Below are 5,301 nucleotides of genomic sequence, written 5' to 3' on the forward strand. Positions count from 1 at the left end.
GGGTTCAGAAGGAGCTATGTCATTCTCCATACATGGGGACCTCAGGGGAAGTGTGGCTTGATCAGGCCAGCACTCAATACAGCAGTGTTTTCTCTTCTTTTCTTTTCTTTTTTACCTTTTCACATGGTTGTCACTAGGTGTCATCTCACTCATGTGGCAGAACTATGCTTCTCTCAAGAAGAAAACTGAACCTACTAAGCTTTTCTCTAGGAACCTGAACCTTTATGGCACACCAGGCCTTACTGTTGACTGTGATCCCTTAAAGCCCCACTGAGCAGCTTGTTCAAGGCCTGCTCTTTGATATGGAGATAGGCCTACTGGTTCATTGTAAATCAAGTTTGTTTCCTTCTTTATGGTTTGGAGCCACATCCTAGCTTCCTAATCTCTGACTGCCCTGGTTAGCATATTACTTATCTGTGGTGTGTTTTACAGGCAGTCCTCTCTCAGCTAAATACTACTTTGTGAGCCTTAGCTTTAGTAAATCCTTTACATTATCAATTCTATTCTTTTTGTTTGTTTGTTTGTTTTTTGTTTTTAGTTTTTGGAGACAGGGTTTCTCTGTGTAGCCCTGGCTGTCCTGGAACTCACTCTGTAGACCACACTGGCCTCAAACTCAGAAATCCGCTTGTCTCTACCTCCCAAGTGCTGGGATTAAAGGCTTGAGCCACTACTGCCCTGCATCAATTCTACTCTTTTACATCACAGTAGGATGTTGGTTTGCTACCCAGCACATGAGATTTCTTTTACAACTTCCACAGAACTAACTCCAAATGGATTGTACACCTAAATATCAAATGCTAAGAACAGAACTTGTAGAAACTAGGACTGAGTTTGGGATCATGCCAAGAATCTTTCTATACAAGACAAATGCTCTGCACAGACGCAGCCCCCATGGTGAAGTTATTCAGAGACTACAGCTGGGTCCCGCGAGTGGCTAGGACCTCAGGGGACCTCACACATGGCCGCTGATTCCCACTTATCCCCGGGAAAGACCCACCTCACCAGCTCGCGCAGCTCAGACCCCTCCTTCTCCCCCTTATTGGCAGTGACCCTGTGCTCACCATGTCGCAACTTCGGAGCTTGCCTGAGCACTATCCACAGCATCCAGAGGCAGGACAGAGAGTACAGCACCCAAGAAGATTCCAGCCGGCTCAGCTACTAAGCAAAACGGGCACTATGGCACCCGGAAAAACCCGCCTTCTCTTCTGACTGGCTGGTCCGCCTAAAGGCTCTGATTGGCCAATAAGTCTTGAGTGACTCGAGCACCTCCCTTAGATTAGAGTGTGCTGAAGGTACACAGAATAGAGGTTCTCAGCCCAAGCTTCAATTCCAGGGCCGGACCTTTTCCAGATCTACATGTATGTGCGTTTCTATAGTACTTCTGCCTGTCCTCCAATAGCCTTACCATCTGTCTTCCTGCCTAGCCCCTGGAAGGACCTACGATCCACCTACCACTGCTCAGTAGCTTGCTCCTCCCCCATGTGGGCAGTGACCCTGTGCTTGCCAGGTGCTGACTTCTGCCCAAGCTTCCCTCACTCCGTAGGCTGTCCCACAATCAGAAAGGTGCGTAGGATATTAACAATTAGTGCGTAGGATATTAACAATTAAAGAGAGATTTCTGGGGAACAATGGTTTTGTTTCCTTGCTGTTGGGATTCAGACTCGGGACCTGCGGCTGACTTGCATATATTTAGCACATCAAAGCCGGCTGGGTAGAGCCTTTCAGCAGCCTAGGACAAACCAGGTTTACCTGAAACCAAGGCTGGAAATGAGAAGGTAGGGGGTAAGAGAATGAAGCCAAGACAAAGGTACCATGATTTCATTAACCTTTCTTAGATCTTAGAACAATCTCCATTCACCAGATGTTTCCTTGATAACAAGTATTGGAGTTTCCAAGGTGACTGAGATTCTATTATATGCCCAGCCTCCAGTTGCTGCTACACAAGGTATGAGGTAGTTTCTATTTTTCCTTTAGATAAAGACCACTGATTAACACACACTGGAACATTATTAAGCCATCGAATTTTATCAGCATGGCATGCAGGCAAGGTAGTGGCCATTACTCAAAATACCCCAAGCTTCTAGTGTTAGAATGAGGCTTAGGCCTTTCTAATGTCTTCATACCTTGCCCATCTTTTTCCAGCCCTTGACCAGGTAAAAATCCTTGTCTTAGTAACAGACTGAACCCAGTACACATCCAAGGAACCAAAGCCATCTTGTCCTCTCTCACTCTTATCAAATTGGAGAGAGTAGCAGGTGCAAGGGAACTATAATAAGTTCAGCAATTATTTATTTATTTATTTATTTATTTTGAGACAGGGTTTCTCTGTGTAGCCCTGGCTGTCCTGGAACTCACTCTGTAGTCCAGGCTGGCCTCGAACTCAAAAGTCCGCATGCCTCTGCCTTCCAAGTGCTGGAATTAAAGGTGTGCACCCCCAATGCCCCATGATTTTCTTCTTTAAAATTCTTTCTTCTGAAAACCATGAACAACATGAATCTTTTTGAGATAGAAATTTTTCTAATGTCGGTTTTGAAAATCCTACTACTCTGGCCTGGAGCAGTTCTTTTTGGCTGTGGAAGAATGCATATTTAGAACCCCCCTTGCCCCATTGCACTGCCACACTTAGGAGACATCATCATTGGCCAACATCCCTCCAACCTAGCTAGTATCCCTTTGAATGCACCTTCTGCAACAACAGTCTCCAAATGATAAAATTTTTGGCTAACGCTAGTGTTAATGCTGAATGTTGCTTACCATGCTTCGTGGATACTTTTCCTTTTCTTCTGTTTTCTGTGGAGCTCCACCAAAGACAGTATTACTCAGTGGGGCCTGGGTTTTCAGGCCCCTCTTTAAGGTGCCACCTTTAGCTGTCCAGCAGCCACGGACAAACTAGGTTTACGTGAAACTGGGGCTAGAAATGAAAATGTAGGGGGCAGGAGAAAAATGAAGCCAAGACAAAGGTTCTGATCAAGGCTCAAAGTAATAAGCTTTGCGTTTATAAAAGGAAAAACCACAAAACACTTCCCCATCTTCAGCTGAAGTACTTTGTAGAGCAAGGTCAGAACAGGCAGCCAAAAGAGCTAAGTTTCCTTGGGAACCTGCAACTGCAGCCAAGACATATGTGACTCTGTCCAGGTTGATAAGGCCTGTGGTGGTGAATGTTCAAGATCTGCTAGTCTGCTCAAGGCTGGGAAGGTTACAGCTGTGCCTCCAGGTTCTCCCATCACTCCTCAGTCCCCATCTGTTACAGGGCAAGAGTGGAATGCCCCACTTGGCCTGGAACTCCCTAGCCTCTGGGCCAGCTTTCACTTCCCCAGAAGCTCTTCCTATATAATCCAGACATTTTGTACTCTTTGTCTCACTGTTTCTCTGTCTCAATCTCTCTCCCTGCTCCTCCCTTGCCCATCCTTCTCCCTCCACGTTCATTCTCAATCTCTCCCCCAACCCATCCGAGCATTTTTCTCTCCCTGGTTGCTGTACTTGCTCTTTCTCTCCACCTCTGCTCCTTATTCTCCCATCCCATAATGATTTCTCTGACCTCCTTGGGACTAGTGAACTCTCTGGTTCCCTGGGGTCAACGAATCCACTAGAGAGCTGCCCCTGATAAACACACAAATACTCTAATTTCTCTTGAGTTGAGTCCTTCATGCTAGGCTTAGGTAAACTGCAGCTGGTTTTCAGCTGGTATGAGAACCCTAGGAGACAAACAGGAACCAGATGACAAACCATGTGGAGCAGTGGTGTTAGCCAGCACATCTTCCTCAGTGGGAAGGTAAACACATATTCATACACAGAGCTGTATTAATAAAGATTCTCTAGATGAAAAGACATGATAGGCTGAATGTATGTATGTAGAAAGTGAATTTATTAGAATATTTCAGTCTGTGGTCCAACTAGTCCAACAATGGCTAACCTAGCTTGTGTAGGAGTAGGAAAACCTAGATGAGAATGTATGCAGACTCCCTCAGTAAAATCCCAATGCTTCCTTCCTGAAGGAAATCATTGCTTTGGAAATGACTCCTATTCTCTCCTTACTAGCCACAGTGGATAAAATCTTTCTCAGTTCTTCTGTCTTGTTATATGTGATGGCTATCCCTGGTAGACAAACCAACTGGATGGAATTAACTAAAACTGAAAGAGTTTAGGTATGGGGGGAGGGGTCCTTAAATATAGCTTTTGAAATGTGAAAACCCTTCTTTAACCTGGATTTTCTGAGGTGTTAAGATCCACATTTGCTCTAGGCCACAGCTCCTGGTGGCAGCCAACATATATAAAGGACATTAAAGATGGTAGCTCCTTCTCATTGCCTATTTACGTTACCTCTGGCTAGCAAGTTCTTTCTTTCTCTCTTTCTTTTTTTCTTTCTTCCTTCCTCTCTTTCTTTCTCTCTTTTTTTCATTCTTCCTTTCTTTCCTGACATTAAAAAGCCTACTTATTTGAAACTCTGGTATATACTGAAGAGTGACTGAGAAATGCAGCCACATGGACTGAACCACACTAAATTCTTCAACTTTCCTTTTGTAAACAGACATCATTAGACTGTGAGACATTCTAAATATATTCACTTTTAACATGTACATACTCATTCTATCATTTCTGTTCATGAAGAGAATCTTAATAATATAGCTGTGTGTACATGCATTTATGTTTTTCCACCGGTCCACTGGGGAAGATGTGCCAGCTAACAATAGTGTTCCACAGTAACATCTCTTTTCTGCTTTTCTCCTATGCTTGTCTCACACCTACCTGCTGGAAAGGAGCTGCAGTTTACCTGAACCCAGCATGAAGGCACAAAACAAAACTCTTGTTTCCTAAAATCCCTCTTTAGTTGTTAATATCCTGGGCACCCGTTTACTTGTGGGACAGATCAATAACTCCACTGCAAGTTGAGTAATGAGCTATGAAAGCTGTCTACCTCGATTCCAGGAGGGAGAAGTGCATGTTGAGTGCTGTGAGGGGAGCTCAGGCTGTTTCTGAAGTCTCCACCTGGTGAGCACAGGGCCACTGCCCACAAAGGGGAGGAGCAGAAACTGAGCAGTGGAAGCTGAGGTGGTGAGTCCTCCCAGGGGCTGGGTGGGAAGATGGATGGGTAAACTATTGGAGGACAGTCACGAGTGCTACTGAAATGCAAATCTCTGTAGATTAAGAAAGGGTGTGTCTCTGGATTGGAAGTATGGACCAGGAAACACTTATGCTGTGCCCCTTCAGCACATTCTAATACTAAGGAAGGTTTATTGTTTAGTGAATTGTGAGCAGAAAAGAAGTGCTTTCCAATGATTCCCATATCCTCAGGCATTGACC

General features: G+C 44.7%; 1 protein-coding gene and 1 pseudogene across 4 annotated transcripts in view; one reads left to right on the top strand and one right to left on the bottom strand.

Moving 5' to 3' along the window:
- LOC116068860 overlaps window positions 1-1,230 on the bottom strand; it is a 50,856-nt pseudogene extending 49,626 nt beyond the window's left edge.
- The window catches only part of LOC116068856 (zinc finger protein 431-like), a 193,800-nt gene that overhangs the window by 137,928 nt on the left and 50,571 nt on the right, over window positions 1-5,301 (top strand). The window contains exon 1 of one of the 4 annotated variants that reach the window (XM_031338951.1): window positions 4,966-5,052. The exons of the other annotated variants lie outside the window; for them this stretch is intronic. The gene's annotated coding sequence lies outside the window, so the exon portion shown is untranslated. Of the gene's footprint in view, window positions 1-4,965; window positions 5,053-5,301 lie in introns of those variants that run through there. 4 annotated transcript variants of the gene reach the window in all.

The sequence above is a fragment of the Mastomys coucha genome, unplaced genomic scaffold (assembly GCF_008632895.1).
Source record: "Mastomys coucha isolate ucsf_1 unplaced genomic scaffold, UCSF_Mcou_1 pScaffold22, whole genome shotgun sequence".
In the NCBI taxonomy this organism is placed as follows: Eukaryota; Metazoa; Chordata; class Mammalia; order Rodentia; family Muridae; genus Mastomys; species Mastomys coucha.